The sequence below is a fragment of the Rattus rattus genome, chromosome 9, assembly GCF_011064425.1.
Source record: "Rattus rattus isolate New Zealand chromosome 9, Rrattus_CSIRO_v1, whole genome shotgun sequence".
NCBI classification, from domain to species: domain Eukaryota; kingdom Metazoa; phylum Chordata; class Mammalia; order Rodentia; family Muridae; genus Rattus; species Rattus rattus.
In genome coordinates, this window is record NC_046162.1 from 67,395,436 (window position 1) to 67,413,773 (window position 18,338).

The 18,338-nt window shown below is 51.8% G+C and overlaps 2 long non-coding RNA genes and 3 other non-coding genes across 5 annotated transcripts; all 5 read right to left on the minus strand.

Moving 5' to 3' along the window:
- Positions 1-124: 124 nt before the first annotated feature.
- LOC116909718 lies at positions 125-2,438 on the minus strand. Its single transcript, XR_004389092.1, has 2 exons — positions 1,534-2,438; positions 125-381 (listed from the first exon to the last, which is right to left on the minus strand). It is a non-coding gene; the product is annotated as an uncharacterized LOC116909718 (long non-coding RNA).
- LOC116910665 lies at positions 1,192-1,265 on the minus strand. Its single transcript, XR_004389197.1, has one exon. It is a non-coding gene; the product is annotated as a small nucleolar RNA R38 (small nucleolar RNA).
- Positions 1,687-1,762, minus strand: LOC116910663. Its single transcript, XR_004389195.1, has one exon. It is a non-coding gene; the product is annotated as a small nucleolar RNA R38 (small nucleolar RNA).
- Positions 2,439-3,480: 1,042 nt separating the features above from the next.
- On the minus strand, positions 3,481-3,556 carry LOC116910664. The gene has a single exon (XR_004389196.1). It is a non-coding gene; the product is annotated as a small nucleolar RNA R38 (small nucleolar RNA).
- A 4,023-nt stretch (positions 3,557-7,579) lies between these two features.
- Positions 7,580-17,034, minus strand: LOC116909466. Its single transcript, XR_004389075.1, has 3 exons — positions 16,953-17,034; positions 16,303-16,397; positions 7,580-7,939 (listed from the first exon to the last, which is right to left on the minus strand). It is a non-coding gene; the product is annotated as an uncharacterized LOC116909466 (long non-coding RNA).
- Between the last annotated feature and the right edge of the window lie 1,304 nt (positions 17,035-18,338).

Here is an 18,338-nt window from a genome sequence, read left to right on the forward strand (position 1 = left end):
TATGCTTTAAGTGACAAGTCAGTTTTTAGTCGGTCACTAGGAAAAGTCTGATTCTGCAGTTTAAGTGTTATTCTGGAACGGTCCTTAAGTGTTTCTAAGGCTCATTCGAACAGCCACAATGATACCAAGTTTAATTTTATCAAGTTTATTTGTGCTTCAAAATACAAAGCCCAATCCTTACTCAGGAAATCTATCAGATGGTTTTCTAAGCTCAGCAGGGCCTCCCCAGCTGTCAAAGGCTTCCAGGGTGACCACAGTCACTCCATTTTGCTAGCTCCTCTTGCAGAACAAAGTCCAAGGTCTTTTGATGGCTCTTTGGGAAATTAAAGGCAGGAGCAGCAGCAGGCTGTGTGGTTCTCTCTGGCACCACAGGGCAATAACCTAGAAACAAAGAATTTGAAGGAGAACCAGCTAAGTGACTGACTTAACTCCAGGCGCAGGCTGATGGCTGATAACTTTTTTAAAAAGTTTTAAGAGGTTCTGGTAAATGGCCAAGAAAGGTTTCTCATGAAACATTGGAGTATTTATATTCAACCAAATCCCTGAGGACCTGAACCCGAGTCTGCTCAGAAGCAGAGCAGACCTGGCTTCCACTCTCGCCTGCAGTAAATTCCACCACAAATGCAGCTACCTCAGTGGTGAAACCAAACCTAAGCGTAGGCCTCCCAGCCTCCATGGACCTAAGCGTAGGCCTGTCCGCACCTCCCAGCCTCCATGGAAAAGAGGACACTGCACGCTCCATCAAGGCTGCGCAGAGCCTACCACGCCCAGCCCCACCACTCAGTTCACTGCTCCTGTACCATCAAGACAGGACTTAGGCTGTACTGGGGAGGCTGCCAAGGTCACGGCATCTTCTGTCCTAAATGTCAGCACTGCTAGAAGCAAGGACAGAGTTGCTGAGCGTTCCCACGGCACGAGCTGGCCTAAGCCTTATATTCCTGCACCTTTAAAGGAACACGTTCATTTTCTAGAAATACATGACAAGCACCATCACTCCGGAGTAGAGAATGGGTGCTGGCATCTGTCCATTTCTGCTGACTTGGGAACTTCGCCCTCAGAGCACTCAGGGGAGAGGATGACAGGGTAACTAGACCCTACGCTGGGAGGCAGGCACCCAGTTCTCTACAGGAGAGCGAGCTTCTCTTCCGTGATCCCTTAGAAAGCTGATTTCTTCAGCACAGAGCCACACCCCTAAGCCTCAGAGTAGTGTTATTTCCCTCAGCTCAAATTTTCAGACAGGGATAACTAATCCATCATAGGCTTAAGGGCTTTTTTGGGAACACAATGAGAACATAAATCACAAAAGGGCAGGCACGGTGGCACATGCCTTTAATCTCAGCATCTGGAAAGCCACAAACTAAGTTTGAGGTCAACCAGGTCTACTTAGCAAGTTGCAGGGTAGCAAGGGCTGTACAGTGAGACTCTAAAAGGAGGAAGAGACACACTCCATCCTCTACCACCTACGACCCCAAATCTAACCACCAACCCTTCCCAGCAACCACAACCCCTGCGGTTCTATAAAGACGCTCTTACCAGGACGCAGCCATCCCGAAGGCCCTGATGTGCCACGCCTTTCGATGATGCCCCCCTGGAGCCGTCCTGGAATCTGAAGGAGTAATAAAGACAACACACTTCATTCTAACAGAAGCTACCTAACGTGGTCACTCTCAAAACAAGTCTTAAAAGTTGAGCCTCAGTAAACCGTGACTCTTCACTGAAGTGTCATTTCAGACAGGGATAACTTAGATCATCCTTAGCTCAACCGGTAACAACTGCTTCATCTGTCACAAGGGAGCCACACATCCTCGCAAAGAAACAAAACCCCGCTGAAACTTGCCTGCACTTAGTGCAGATGCATGGATGCTCTGACGAGCTATGTGCGGAAGCTCCTCTGCTCGCAGGCATAAGTCCAGGCGCAGGAGGGCTGCCCCCGTGGCTGCAGCAACACCCCTTGAAGGCCTAGAAACTACGGTTCAGCCTCCCCCTGTAGGTAAGGAAACACACGAGGTTAACTCACGCAGAGTGTGCCAGGCACCCACTCACACAGAAAGGCCTTCAGGCACAGATAGCTTTGCATCATCATGGACCTGGCTCCCACAGCTTTTAGTGTTCTTAACCACTAAGCCATTTCTCTAGTCACTCTGTTCTCTTAAAGACAAGATACGAAGGAAACGAGGACAGAATTGTGAGTTTGAACCCAACCCATGCTCCCTAACAAATTCAAGGCCAATAGAGGTTCCACAGTAAGACTCTGGAGTGATGAAGGCCACACCTAGCAGCATGTCTTACAGCTGAGCCAGACTGGTTGACAAGTCTTTCTAGTGGAATTCCCGAAATAGTACCAGGCACCCACTACAGTGAGCCCACTGAAGAACAGCCGTTACCACACCTGCCACCAAGAGATGACACTACACAAAGGAGTCTGTCCTTCCCCCACCTACATGTACAAAAGCAAGCATGAGGTCTGTTTTAAGACTGAGGATTAAAAAAAAACCTATCTCAGGCTGAAGAGATGACTCAGCAGTTTAGAGCACCGACTTACAGAGGTCCTGAGTTCAATTCCCAGCACCTACATGGTGGCTCACAACCATCTGTAATGGGATCTGATGCCCTCTTCCGATGTGCCTGAAGACAGCGACAGTGTATTCATATATAATAAATAAATCTTTAGAGAGAACTGACATGGAAAAAGTCATTGAACCGTTTCTACATGCCCACCCTCAAACCCCGAAGATTCTTTTTTTTTTTTTTCCAGAGCTGGGGACCGAACCCAGGGCCTTGTGCTTGCTAGGCAAGCGCTCTACCACTGAGCTAAATCCCCAACCCCAACCCCGAAGATTCTTAATGCCACTCCAGAACAGTTACATCCACTGGTGAGTGTGGACCCAAGAAAGGTGCCTATTTTAACACTTTTTACGTGTTCTGAGATACGTCCAGGTTTCAAACTAGTAATTCTGCGTCACAGAAGAGCGAGCCTTAGCTCTGTGCCACTATCAGGTAGCAGGCCCAAATCTTTACTTAACCCAGTATCCAATTTCCAGGCCAAAAGACAGCTCAGTTGCTAAAGAGATGAAACTCAGGCAAGTCAACCTGACTGAAACATGCGTGGTGGCACATGCACATACGAAAGAAACATAACCGCCCCACCACCACCACGGCTTCAGTTTACCTAGTAGCCGGGTAGGTAAATACAGCTCGTGAGAGTGCTAAGCCCAGAGCAGAGCGGAACCATTCTGACAATCAATCCTGCAACAATCTCACCCCGAACCTAACAACCAATCAATCCTTCCCTGCAACCACAGCCCCTGCGGTTCTCCGAAGCTCTTACCATGCAGACTGGTCACGAAGGCCCTTCCTCACCACGCCTTCCGATGATGCTTCCTGGAGACAACACCTCTATCTGAAGGAGTAATAAAGAGATCACACTTCACTCTTAACAGAAGCTACCTCAAATCACTCTCAAATCAGGTCTTAAAAAAGTCGAGCCTCAGTAAACCGTGACTCTTCACAAAACTGTCGTTTCAGACAGGGATAACTTAGATCATCCTTAGCTCAACCGGTAAGAGGCTCCCAGATCCCGGGCCAGCTCAACTCAATTTTGGAAGTCCGTTCGGGCAACCGCGCAGAGTTTGAGAAGACACGGTAGCCCCAAATCACACTGCTCTCTTCTGCACTTACCAAAGTGGGCTGAGGAGGGCTCAATGCGCATCATCTACCTCTGCCCTCTAACCACACCGAGTCCGTCTGCTTCCAGGGATCCAGCCATTACTTCTGAGATGGAACCTGCGGCTTGCGTCCCATGTGCAATGGCGTGCCTTCGGGGAAGGAAGAATTACGCCATGTTAGAACTGGGGGTTTTCCGTTTACAATCCTCTCTGTTACCATCTGCAGTTACCAGGGGCCACACGAGTTAAGGCCCCCACCCTCAATGGAGACCCCAGGGCAGAGCTGAGCTGCATGCTCCGCACATGGCTGGCTGTGAGGCACAGGGGGAAGGACACCCGCCGCCCACTTCCGCAAGAGAAGGAAGTTCGAAGCCCAAATCGGGCTTCAGCTCTTTCGCATAAAATTCCTCCAGTCTGGAAAGATTTTCCTAGAAAGACTCTCAGACCTCCTACGGCCTATAATAGCAAAGGGAAGGGCTTACGGTCGACAGTATGTGTAGGGGAAAAACCCATCTTCCCTTTTCCACAACTCACCATCACCCAAACCCTAGGCCTTTCAGGGAGCGAACCACGGACGGGACCGACCATAACTTTAGTGCACGCGGCAGAGGACCTCGGAAAGAACGAGATTGCGCTTGCGCGCAGTCTTCTCTCCCCCAAGTCTCGCTAGAACTCTCGCGATGTTGAGAAAGGCTCGATGGGAAATGTAGTTCTAAAGCTACCGTTGCCGAGAGTGGGTCGTCTCACCTCAGCCTGAGTGAAGAGAAAGGGTAAGATGGTGGCAGCCACCAGGGGCAGCAGAGGGTCGGGGCGAGAAGCTTGGTCTGTGGAGCACTTCGGCGGTCCCCGGCTTAAGGCTGGGGAAGTGGAGAATGTTCGAAGGTTTTCAGGGACCGAGGCTCGTTATTAATTGTGCTGCAAATTTTATCTGGGGTGGAGAGGCGTCATTTGGCTTGGTTCCTTCGTGAAGTCCAGGGAGAGTCCCAGAAAATCGACAGAGGCTTTTAAGACGGGGACGAGAGCGGGTGCAGGCGGCAGGGGGCGCTCGAGAGCCGCTGGGGCGACCGTTAGCAGCAGCAGGTATTCTCCTGCCTGTGGCACTGTTCTCACGGGGAAGAACCGTGAAAACAGCGGTGAGGACTAGAAAGTATAACTTGGGAGATAACAATCATTTTAATGGGGGCATCTAGTGTGAGGATTAGGAGAAAGAGAGGCGCTCAGGGAGAATGCATTACCCCAGTGTGGGAATGGACCCAAGGGAGAGTTGCAATTAGCCTTAGCGTTAGCCTTGTATACTATTCTGGTAGCATCCGAGTTGCATCTTAAAAGGTTGCTAGGCGACATCCCCTTCCCCGCTTTCTTGCTCTCTTGGTAAGTGAAATAAGTGTGCTGGCCCCAGAGAGGTGGAATTGGAGTCACTAGGGGTTGCATGGGAGCGAGGATCTGGTGTGAGTCGCTGAAAATTGTAATTTAATATCTGGGAAGGGTGAAAGGGCCTTCAGCAGTTGTTAATTACACCAAAATTCTTGCTTCTCTTTTGACAAGAGACTTGACAGAATTCCTGAATGAGGGACCCCCTTCCCCCTTCACGGCCGTTGTTTTCTTAGCCTCTTGATCCTGCGTCGTTCGTTTGGAGTATCATTTTACACGAAGCATCTTGGCTCCGTTTTTAAATCGTAGGAAACGTCAAGGCAGGGCCAGAACTTACACCCATTTAGAGGCCAAGTTTAAATTTGCAAGACCAAGAGACTTTTATAGATGACCCTAACCCCATTCTCCTCCATCAGGACTCTGTAGCATTTAGCCTGTATCATCTTTCAAATGTGGAATTCTGTTACAGACACATACTCTTAATGACCATATCCGTATATATTTCTCTCCTTTATTTTGATTGTTGAGTACTCCAGTAGCAGGGGGCCTCTCTTAATATTTTCTTTTTTAATTCCCTCACAGTGCTGAGCTTAGTGCTTGGCTGTGTCCTCTCACAGAACGTTCTGAGGAAATAATCATTAATGGATTCGGCAAGCGCACAGGCCCTTGAGTTTTCTATCTTACCCTTGAAGACAGATTATTTTGTCGAATACTGACGGGAAGAATGTGTTTTCTCCCAGCACGCTAAGTTCTTGCTTGTGAGACTTGCAGAGGGAATTCTGAAGAATCTGCCCAAAGCCGCTTGCGAAACTTGTATTCTGCAGACACGATAATAACAGTAGTCGATACTTTATGGGCTATTCGCTGTTTCCGTCCCTTTAATCCTCCCTATGAAGCCCTGTGACTATCCCGTCTGACAGAGGGTGCTGTTTAAAGTCACCCCGGTATTTGGCAGACTCCGTTTCATCTTAACCTACAGAGTTTGTGCTTTTACCATTCAGCTGCTACGTGCGCTGAGTGAATTGATCTACTACGTAAGAACTCCTCTTCTCAGGGGGAAAAGTAAAACAGAGGAGGGTTTGTGTGTCTTTAAAAATGTATTGTGTGAGGGGTTGGGGATTTAGCTCAGTGGTAGAGCGCTTGCCTAGGAAGCGCAAGGCCCTGGGTTCGGTCCCCAGCTCTGAAAAAAAGATCCAAAAAAAAAAAAATGTATTGTGTGGGGGTGGGAATGTGTGTGCAGGTGCACATGTGTGAGCATTTGGGTGCACGTGGAGGTCAGACATCAATTTGTGGTGTCTTTCTCAGTCACTCTCCGCTTGAGGCTTCCAGTCAAAAGTCTCTCACTAAACCTAGAGCTTGCGGATTAGCTCCGCTGACTGGCCGGGGAGCTCCAGGCATCCTTCTGTCTCTGCTTTCCCGGAGCCCAGACTACAGACCCTGTTCCCACCTCCTTCTGCTGCTCTGTCTGTCTGTTTACTTACTCTGTGTGTGGTGTGGGGGTTGCCTGCATGTACGACTGTGCGCTACGTGTGCTTCTGGTGCCTGCAGAGGCCCGAAGAGGGTGTCAGATTACCCCTGGAACTAGGATCACAGTCGTAAGGTGCCGTTTGGTGTCTGAGACTAGGACCTGCGCCCTATAGAAGAGCAAATGCTCTCAGCCACTGAGCCATCTCTCTGGCCTCTACACCTAGCTTCTTCTATGAGTGCTAGGGATCTGGCCTAGTGTCCCCTTCTTGTGCAACGGCTGCTTTGCCAACCCAACCGAGCCATGTCCCCAGCTGCAACGTTCCGTCTTTGCAGAGGCGGTTGGAGACTAATAAGAAACGTTGACACAAGGACGCCGGCCACCCGCTTTGTTGGTTTGAGCCACACGGTGGCAGAGTGAGTTGAGAACAAGCATCTGCCGGAGCCACTTGGTGTCTGGCTTTGCTGTCTCAGGGCTGCAGGCTAATTGCCACCCAGTGTGCAGACAGGCCTAGCACCTCACTCTGCCTGCGGGTCTCTGTGGGTTTCATACCTGACAGGGCACAGTTTCTCCTACACAACTCAGTTATACATTGTGGAACCGACACAGACACACAAGGGTACCCGCAGCCCGCTAGGCAGTGGCCAAGAGGCTGGAGCAAACTCCAAAGGTCTTGCGCCTGAGCGTACATGAGGGGCAACCGTGTAGGCAGTCCAGAAATCACTGGAGAAACTTCAAAGATTGCATCAGGATTCCTGAATGAGCAGCCAAGGACAGAGCTGCTCAGCATGGAGAGCTAATGTTACTGTGATTTCATGCGCACCCGGTGCGGCCGAGTCTCCTGTACTCCCTTAGCCATGCTACAAGATCTACAAGTGCAGATTACCGCTATCTCATGAAGTGCCACGGCCTAGTGCTCAGGTCAGAGCAGGCAGGCTGACTCTCACCCCAGGGCCGTGAGACTCAACCTTGGAGTGCACAGGAGGAATTTAGTCAGCCAGCCTGCCAGGCTGGGGAAGTCACTGACAGGATTTGAGAAAGATGTGGTTTCTGAAACCCACAGCAAGAAAGCCGTCTATACAGCATTGGTGTTCCCTTCTTCACTGCAAAGGGAACCTTGGATTTTATTAACAAGATCGGGAAGGAGGGCTGGTGAAACCTCCAAGACGCTGGCTGCTTACGCTTGGAGCATCTGCATCCGTGGTTTCACAGGAAGTGTGTCTGTACGCGGGCATGTCGGTGGCCAGCCTGGAAAGTGGTTCTCCCTCCATCTTGTCTCCGATTCTGGCCAAGTTTGGGGAATTCTTCTTGCCTTTAAAAACAACAGCCTCTCTCCTGGCTCTGGGACACTGTAGAGGCGTGATGCTTTGACTTGTGCAGCCGTCTGGAATCTGTGAGGCTCCCTTCAGGGCAAGAGCCAAATCCCTGTGAAGATGGACTGGAAAGAAGAAAGGAGTCTTGGAGGCTGCTGGTCAACTGCTGGAGAGAGCCAGCCCTGAAACCCTTGGCTTTCACCTCTCCTTGGTTTAAAGATACACTTCTTTGTTTACTCTTTCTGTATGCGGGATGTGCCTTAAAAGTCTCAGTGAAAGACAGAGAGTGAGATATAAGAAAGAAGCGTCCTTGTTTAAGTGTCAAGCTGTGGGTCCTGTTCAGAGTTCTGGTTCTAGTCAACCTAAGTGATACCCACATTTCTCGTTTCCTCATGAAGGAAACCTTGTAAGCCGGCTGTGCTGGTGCACTCCTTTATTCCCAGCACTTGGGAGGCAGAGACAGGCAGATCTCTGAGTTTGAGGCCAGCCTGGTCCAGTCCACAGAGTGACCAGGACAGCCTGGGCTACACAAAGAAACCCTATCTCAGATAAAAACGAGGAGGAGGAGGGGGAGGAGGAGAGGAAGAAGGAGGGGAGGAGGAGGGAAGGAAGGAAGGGAGGAAGGAAGGAAGGAAGGAAGGAAGGAAAAAAAGAATTCCTTAGAAGAAGCCGGGCATGGTGGCACAAACCTTTAATCTCAGCATTCAGAAGGCAGAGGCAGATGGATCTCTGTGAGTTTAAGCCCAGCCTGGACTACATAGCGAGTTCTGGGCCAGCTAGAACTTCACGGTAAGTTTCTGTCTCAAAGCTGGAGAGATGGCTCCAACGGTTAAGAGCACTAACTGCTCTTCCAGAGGTCCTGAGTTCAAATCCCAGCAACCACATGGTGGCTCACAACCATCTGTAATGGGATCTGATGCCCTCTTCTGGTGTGTCTGAAGGCAGCTACTGTGGACTCATATAAATAAAATAAATCGATTTTTAAAAAAAAGTTTCTGTTGAGAAAACAAAACACACGCACAGGAAGAAAAGCCATGCCTTCAGCCACCTTATCTGCAAAGCCACTTCCTCTAATAAAATTGCCACTTAAAATCTGATTTTTAAAAATAAACAAGTTTGAGGAATACGCAGTGTTGTCTGGCCCTCAGCTCATGTTTCCTGGATGTCTCGGCATTCCCGGAAATCCCTGCCTTTTAGTGTTGCGTAAGCTTTGCTCCTCGTGTCTGTTCCCTTTGCTTTGGCTTCCTTTACCCTCAGCCTTGCCTCTGCTTGGCACATTCCAGCTCATCTCAAACACCTCTCCGTGCGCTTGGCTGGGCTGCCACCCTGCACTGCGGTACCCTGGGGTTTCCTTGTGACACCTTTAGCAAGCACACGCTCTGTTATGGGGACCAGGCTGGAGGAAACCCCAGCTCACCTGAATGCAGCTTGAACTACTTTGGACAGACCGCTTCACCTCCTCTCCGTTTTTTGTTTTTCGTTTTCTTTTCAAGACAGGCTCTCACTATGTAGCTCCCGCTTGTCCCAGAACTCACTATGTAGACCAGGCTAGCCTGGAACTTACAGAACTCTGCCTGCCTCTCCCTCCCAAGTGCTGGGATCAAAGACATGCACCACTAAACCCAGCTTCAAATCTTCACTTTGACAGTGAGGGAGAAGGATGATAATTTGAGCCTTACAGGACTGCTTTAAGACTGTGTCTCTAGGGCTGGAGAGATGGCTCAGCGGTTAAGAGCACTGACTGCTCTTCCAGAGGTCCTGAGTTCAAATCCCAGCAATCACATAGTGGCTCAGAACCATCTGCAATGGGATCCGATGCCCTCTTCTGGTGCGTGTCTGAAGACAGTGACAGTGCACTCACATACATGAAATAAACATTTAAAAAAAAAAAAAAAAAAAGACCGTATCTCTAAAAGCACTTGCATAGTGCCTGACACAGAGTTAAGGGCACACACACGGGAACTCTGGAAGCTTCCGTTTCTTCTAACACTCATTGCCCCACTGTTTTTAATATTTGCTTTATTTATGCGTGCATGCACGTGTGTGCGCTCGCTTATGGAGGCCATAGAGAGTCAGATCCCCCTAGAGCTGGAGTTACAGATGGCTGCGAGCCACCTGAGGTGGGGGCTGGAAGCCAAACCCGGGTCTTCCACAAGAGCAGCATCTCCCCAGCCCCATTCCAGGTTTTAACATAATTTCCTCCCTTCCCCCACTCCCTTCCCCCACTCCCTTCCAGTAACAGGCCCTGAACCCAAGGCTCATGCACGTGAGGCAAATGTCCTCCTCTCCCCTATTTTTACGTTTTTTGGGGGGTGGGGGATGGGACCCCTCTAAAGTTGCACGGCCTGGCTTTGACCTCGTGGTCAGCCCCTCTGCTGTCTAGGACTAGAGACTGGGGCCACATCTGCTTATGAGTATCTCGCTTTCTTGCTGGACTGTGAACAAATAGCTTCTGTTTTAACTATGGAAGCCATTCTTACTGAGGCCCGAGATACGCAAAATAAAGTATATTCAGAATGTACCATCCGAGTCCAGTAAGCACACGCGTGCCTGTGCGCGCACCATCCCCGTGAAGATGGTGAACGTCTTTGCTCCCCTGAGCACCCACGTGGCTCTTTCTTACTCTGTGCAGTCGGTTCCCACGTCCAGCTGTGGCCTGGGTCAGCACTGCTCTGCTTCCTGTCCCAGTCAGCGGCTCTTGTCTGGTCCTAACATCTCATACACACGGCCCCTCCTCTATGTCTGCTTTCCTAATCCTCCTGCGCTCGCTGCCCCTTAGGTGAAGCCCTCGTTTTGGTTTTGGTTTTGAGTGTCATCCCGCTGAGCACACCGCCGTTTACCCACTGATGCCTGTCGATAGGTCTCTGGGCTGTTTTCAGTGTGGAGCCGCCCTCGGCAGAAGTCAACGCTTTTGTAAAATCTTTCCGTGGACACAAGTGCTCACTATTCCTGGGTTATGTTCTAAGACTGCAGCACTAAAGTTCCCAAGAGACTGCAGGGAAGGATTTCACCTCGTGGTAAGCGTATTGCGCACCTCAGCTGCTGCTTTTGAGCTGATTGGCTATAGTCATATATATTTGGCAGCGTAGTTATTAAAGCCGTTCCCTCCCCCTTTTAGAAATTGTACTAGATGTTGAGTTGTAAAAGGTTCTTTGTTTCTTTGGTTGGTTGTGGTTTAACGATGCAGGGTTTCTCTGTGCAGCCCTAGTTGTCCTGGCCTCGTCCCAGAGATCAAAGGAGCACAGCACCACAGCCCCATGTGCTTTTCTTCTGTTTTGTTTTGTTTTTGTGGAAATGTTCCTTTAAGAAGTAGTTTACCTTCCTTTGTGGTAGGGGTGAGGGCTGTGCATGTCAGCTTAGCACCCAGAAGCCAGAAGAGGGAGTCAGATCCCCTGAAGATGCTTACAGGTGAGTGAGCAGCCATGGGGTGCTGGGAACAGAATCCAGTCTCCTGGAAGAGCAGCTCATAGCTGCAGAGCCAGCTTTCCAGCCTGAGTTGTAAAAGTTCTCCGCTCTGTTTGTAAAATTGATGTGTGTGTGTGTGTGTGTGTGTGTGTGTGTGTGTGTGTGTGTGTGTGTGTGTGTGGGTGTGTGTGGTGTGTGTGTGTGTGTGTGTGTGTGTCTGTGTGTGTGTGTGTGTGTGTGTGTGGTGTGTGTGTGTGTCTGTGTGTGTGTGTGTGTGTGTGTGTGTGTGTGTGTGTGTGTGTGTGTCTGTGTGTGTGTGTGTGTGTGTCTGTGTGTGTGTGTGTGTGTGTGGTGTGTGTGTGTGTCTGTGTGTCTGTGTGTGTGTGTGGTGTGTGTGTGTGGTGTGGGGTTTGTGTGGTGGTGTGTGGTGTTGTGTGTGTGGGTTTGTGGGTGTGTGTTTGTGTGTGTGTGTGTGTGTGTGTGTGTGTGTGTGTGTGTGTGTGTGTCTGTGTGTGTGTGTGTGTGTGTGTGTGTGTGTGTGTGTGTGTGTGTGTGTGTGTGTGTGTGTGTGTGTGTGTGTGTGTGTGTGTGTGTGTGTGTGTGTGTGTGTGTGTGTGTGTGTGTGTGTGTTGACATAGGAACGAGGCCGGTACTTTGACATACTGGTCCATATACCCAGAGTCTGTCCTTAAGTCCTTTGGGTTTGTTTGAATTTTCATAGCCACACCTGGGTTCTAACCCCCCAACTCAGGGCACAGGTACCCCACAGAGAGGGTCTGTGCTCCCAGTGCCAGTGCAGTTAATGGATCCTTGAAGCCACCTTCTCTCACAGCCTGTACCCCTCTCCCTCCCCGTGGCAAACAAAGAAACCAAAGCTGTTGACCTTCCTCAGCCCTCCCTCTCTGCCACCAGGCCGCTGGCTGTCACCCTCTCCCCAGAGTCCTGGCCCTAGCTGAAGGAGGAGACAGCATGACAGAGACATGACAGGGAGTAATGGCCTTGCTGTCTATCATTCCTGTCAGGGGCCAACACTTCCTGTCTCGGGGCACTGATGGGTCCTAATGAGGCAGACTCTCTTCCCAGGCTCTGGCCCGCCTTTGATTGACGTGTGCCTGAAGAGAAAGCAGCTGGATTCTCTGTGGCACCCTAACCCACCTGCACAGACAGCCGTGGCGGACAGGCCCACAGCTCCAGGCCTTGTGTCCTTGTAGGTAAAGCCATGCCCGGCATTCCCTTGTAGCCCCCATCTGCTGATTCAAGACCTCTCTACCATGAGCTTTGCCACCAGGTTCCCAGACACAGGTCCTGGCTTCACTGCCAGCTGTGACCTTGAGCAAAGTCTGTGAACTTCACTTGGCTCACTGGGTAAATGAGGGTACCAGCAGTCCCTGTCTCATCAATGAGACCATGCTTACAAATAAGGCACTGGGCACAGTGCCTGGCTTATAATAAGTGTGACCCACGTTAGCCATTATTAATAGTATTATTAGCATCATTAGCATTCTGCTAATGTAAGCCTCGGCACAGCCGCTCTGGCTCTGATGGTCTCCTTATTCCGGGGGCTCACAAAGAAACAGCACTTTCCATCAGCCTAAGACTTGGCTTCTCCCTAACAGCAGAGCCCTGCAAAGAGCATTAAAAATGGGGCCAGGAGAGTGAGGCTCTTGTCTGCCTGCCTCAAACGATCCCAGGTTTCACTTAGTCTAGTACCAGGCCAGCACCCCTGCCATAGTCCCATCACGGGACAGTTCTGCATGCGTGCACATGCTACATGTTTGAGGTGGGTGAGCGCCCAGAGCCATACTTGCATTTTAAGGTGGCACAGGATGGAACCACCCAGCAGCAGCTGCAGAAACTGCTCTAACCACTTTGCTCCCCCCCCACAACATCTCATCCGTTCTCTGGTCACGTTGCCTGTCTCCAGGAGAGACTGGAGGCCATACTGAGTGTCAGCCGCAGAAGCAGCACTCCCCTGCTCTGGCCACCGCCCTTGGCCACCCTGCAGCTCAGAGCGGCCCTTTCCCTGTCACTTAGGCTCTCACCAGCAGAGAGATGGGCATTCAGACAAGCGGGGAAGGCACCAGGGCAGCCAGACAAGGGAGGGGAGGCACCAGGGCAGCCAGCCGGCTCCTGTCCTCCACAGCTGGGAAAGCAAAGCCTGTCCCAGGAAGGTGTCCGGGCTGAGGCAGCCTTCTGCACACAGACACTCAGGCCCTGGACCGGTGCTCTCACCCAGCCCTCCGTCCTCCCCGCCTCTTCTCCTTTGTCCATCACCAGTGTGATGTATGTGGAGGCAGGAGAGGGAGAAGTCGCGTGGGGTAAGGGAGAGGGGGAGCTGCAACAGCTGTACAGCAGCTTACATCCAAAGACTGGCAGACCCGCAACACCCACTGCGTGTGCTGTGTAGTGTGATTGTGTGGTGAGCACTATACAACCCTCCAACCCTCACAGAACGAACTCTGTCCTAGAGACCGGGAAATGGAAGCACAAAGACATGCTATCCCTACCCAAGGTCACAGAGGAAGGAAGTTCTGGGGCCCTGGCTCCAGCCCCTTGGCTCTTAGGTGCCTGGTTACTCAGAGCCAGCACCCTGCGCCAGCAGCTCCCCATCCTTTCGAATCACCTCTGTGTACCAAAAGCCGGAATAGTCCTGCTCCTGCCTCCTCTCAGCAGCTAGCCCGGAAAGGGAAGGACTTAGCCTCTGTGAGGACAGCATCCTGACCAGAAATTAACCAACAGCCTTGAGGGGTTGGGGATTTGGCTCAGTGGTAGAGCACTTACCTAGGAAGGGCAAGGTCCTGGGTTCGTTCCCCAGCCCCAGAAAAAAAAAAAAAAAAAAAAAAAAAAAAAAAGATCATGCCTTGACCTATGTGGTGGGAGTTAGTGGGCTGAGGGAAAGGTACCTCTGCAGTAAGAGCCTCCTGTAGAGGACTTCCAGGCTGAGGGAGGGCACCTGGGCACCGAGAGGCTCCTGGAGAGGAGTTCTGCGCTGAGGGAGTGTACAAGGGCAGTAGGAGCCTCCCCTGTGAGGGAAGGGACTCTCTGAGCAAAAGCTGCAAATGTGCAGATTGCACCGAGAGCCTGGGACGGGAGAGGCCCTGGGAATAGGCTGAGCGAGCGTGGGCAGGGTGTGCGGGGAAGGTGTAAACACAGTCTGCTCCCACCAAAGCCAGCCTGCTCCCTGGGGGAGAGGACGGCTCCCTCCCAGCCCACAGCACCTCAGCTGCCAGGTCCCAGGGAGTCCCTTACCCCCCACCCCCACTGCCAGCAAGCCCTCCCCATCCCGACCCTGCCCTTCATCTGGAGAGCTCCAGAAAAGGTGCTGGCCTGTGAGAAGTGGAGCTGGGCGGGGAGCCAGCCCCGGTGCCACTCCATGACCTTGGCCTGACAGTTCCTCGCATCACTGGAAGGAGGCGGGCGTCTTGGAAATGGCAGAGAGGAGAGACAAGGATGGAATGACAGGAACATGGTGACTAGATTAGAGAGTGAGGGCAACGCTGGGATCAGAGAAGACAGAGTCCTAGGAACAGTGCCCTCTGGCCGTCAGCCTCACAGCCCTGTCACTGACACAACTTGTGCCTCCCAGGAGAAAATAGGCTGACAGGAGCTGAGACAGGTGGCCATGGGCTCATGGCCTGAATCGGGGGCACTCGGGCAGGTTCTTTCCCCTAGTGTGACCCCCCACACACACACACCTCCTGCCCTACTTGAGCAGCTCCCACAGATCTGCCAGTGAACACCCCTGAGCCAGCTCCTGTCAGTGGGTTCCTCCTCCCTCAACCGTGGTTCCCTCAGCCGCTGCATCTCTCATCCTTTCTCTCCCTCCACTGAAGTGGAACAGCGCTGGGATCCTGCTGTCTAGGGAACTGTCTTCTACCACCTGAAAGTCAAGGACAGAGGCTGGCTAGACAGAGGCATCACTGCTGGGCTGGCAGTGGGGAGCTGGATGGGGAAGAGAGATGCATGGGTGGGGGCGCTTTTGAAGATGAATGGTTCCCAGACAGTTGGGAGCAGCTGCCCGCAGGGCAAGCCTGGATCTGGGAGCAGGAGCGGAAATGTGCTTTTATCTCTGCTCTGGATCAGGCAGGACAGTAACGACAGAAATGGCAGAGCAGCTGGGGGCAAGGGAGGCCACCACCGAGTTACTGAGCAGTCAGCACAGTGACAAACAGTGTCATGCTTTCCCCTTCCCACTCTCTGCTACCCACTTAGAGTGTGTGTGTACACAGATACACAGATACACACATGCACACACACACATGCACACACACTCAACATACGCACATGCACACACACACTCAAAAACACATAGGTACACACACACATGCGCGCACACATGTACACATACACACACACACACACACACACACACACACACACACACACACACACACAAAGCCCATCTGGAGCACAAGCTGTGTTTGCCCCCATCCAGCTTCAGGCAGACAGATATGCCACAGATCCAGCTGGCCTCTTACTGATAATTTCAGGAGAGCAGCCAATGACAGGGTGAGTTCTAGGGACCGAAAGGAGGCAGATGCCACAGGAACGAGAATCACTGGAGCAGAGTGACACGAGCCAGCCTTAGACCGCCAGGGTTTAGCGAGACAGCTCCTGAGCTGACAGATGGCCAGGCCAATAGAAACCCCTTTTGCAGCAAAGTTGAGTAGGGGGGTTAGGCTTGGGTCCCTCATTACGAAGATCATAGTAATGGGCTGTGCCTTCTCTTGTGTGTGCCACAGAGTACGTACGGCCCGTGGGTTATGCTCAGGATTGGAGAATGAACGGAGAAGCCCTTAACGGCTAAGCCCAAGCTATTGTTTATCCTTCCCTTGGTTCTGGAGTCTTCGTGCTCCCTGCTTGCACCTGGCCCTTGCCCGAGATGCTGGGGTTCTCTACAGTTAACCTGGAGGAGCCCCTCCCCGTGCCTTCCCCAGCCTGGCAGTCCCTTAGAGCAGGAACTTGGGAATGAGCACCTAAGAAACAAAGCACCCCATGTTCTTTCCGCCAGCCCAGCTTTGCTCAGGAGCCTGAGCCATGGCCTGCCTAGCAGCAAACTTGGGGGCTGTGGAGGAGACCCTACCTTCTCCATGACTGCTTCTCCTGCTTTCCCTCCTGCTGCTGCCTCCAGCCACACGGCATCCTCCTGGGATGGGAGGTGAACCAGCAAGGACTGAGCTAGAATGGAAAGTCAGACAGTTCAGCTCACTCCCCGGTGCCCAGAGGAGAGATGTGTGCTTCAGGGTGGCCCATTCCACTGCCTCTCCCTTAGAAGCACTGCCCTTAGGACTTAGCTCAGCCACCACCTCACCCCCCCAAGCCTCGAAAACGTGTCAGGACCACACTCAAGTCTGTTCCAGCCAGCCCTCGCCCCGTGGCCTGAAGCGCAAGTAGCAAGCTTGAAGATAAGCCCAGCTGGGCTGGAGAGATGGCTCAGCGGTTAAGGGCACTGACTGCTCTTCCAGAGGTCCTGAGTTCAATTCCCAGCAACCACATGGTGGCTCACAACCATCTGTGATGGGATCCGATGCCCTCTTCTGGTGTGTCTGAAGACAGAGTGTACTCATATTCATTAAGTAAATAAAATCATTTAAGAAAGAAAGAGAGAAAGAAAAGCCCAGCTCACTCCACCTCTACCGGGGATCATGAGAGCTGAAGACCGCCTCCCTCACCCCGTACAGCAGGACCAATGCCCTGCCTTCTGCCCTCCAGGGCGCATGGCCCTGCCTTTACCTGTCAGAGCTGATGGGTTGCAGTCCCCAAAGCCAAGCTGCCTGAAGAAGGGAAGGCCTATGTCACAGGTCCTTTCTCCCTGAGGGAAAGAAGCACTGGAGTCAGGAGATGGAAGGGTTAAACTTGTCATGTCTGGGGACTCTTCCTCCCACCTCCACCCAGCCACTACCCCTGTGGCAGTCCAGCCAACCCTGTGTCAGCTCCCCTCAACAACCTTCCAGGTAACTGGGTGCCAAGGAGTTAAAAGGCATCAGGCTAGGCCTGCCCAGGTAGTCCCCAGATTTGGCCTTTTCTCTTTTGTCAGGAGGTCTAGGCCCGTTTTTATTTATTTATTTTTGCAGGCAAGACATACTTAAAAGTCAGATGGTCCCCCATTCAAATCTTGCTGTTACTCAGTCACTACCAACCGATTATAAACCAGCATCTCCTGTTAAGCCTATAGTTATCGAGAATTACTGTATAAGAAAAGTTTGGGAGCTGGGAATAGTAGGGCATATCTTCAATTTCAGTGCACAAGAGGCAGAGGTGGGCAGATCTTTGAGAGTTTGAAGCCAGCCTGGTCTACATAACAAGTTCCTGGCCAATCAGAGCAATACAGTGAGACCCTGTTTCAAAAAATAAATTAATAAATACAAGCAAACAAACAAAAAAGAAAGGACTAGGAAGCACCCATCAAGTACTCAGCCAGGAGTGTGGCTGTGCAGCCAGGAGTGCGGCTGGGCTAACACAAGCTCAGCTGTTAACGTTCCCCTGTGCTTCAGCAACTTTGCAGCTTTACAACAACTCCAGCTTTAGGGAGCATGGTATATGTTTACCCTCCCACACTCGCTGAGCCAAGTTAGTAAGGATGCCCTCCTTCTGTGGGCCCTGAATCCCAGAGCCCCAGGAGATCTTTTTTGCCCTTCGGTTTCACTAGGAATGAGAGTTGATCCTGAGATGTTGCCCATGCCCCGGAGTCCATGGGGCATAATGTCTTACACATAGGTACTAATTTGGCACTTTTGTAGTGTCCTGATGGACGTGGAGACTCTGGTAAACCAGGGAAGGAAAAGTCTAGAAGCATGCACAACTTTGTTCCCCCCCCCCAAAGGCCACGTGACTTCAACCTAAGGAAGAGTTAACTTCCAGGCCACTGGAGACAGCGTCCTGCCCGCAGGGGCTGCCCAGCCAATGGCACTCAGTGTCGATGACGTCATGCTCCTCCTGCGCCTTCTATTGGGGACTGGACAGCGAATCCCGGTGGAGGTTCAGGCAACCGAGCTCCAGAGCCCGTCGGTGGCGGAGGGGGTTGGGGGATGGCAAGGACAAGAGAGCAGCAAATTGACCCAGAGTGGCTCCTGCCTCTTCCCTCTGCTCGCTGCTCCTTCAACAGAAGGTCCTCGTGGG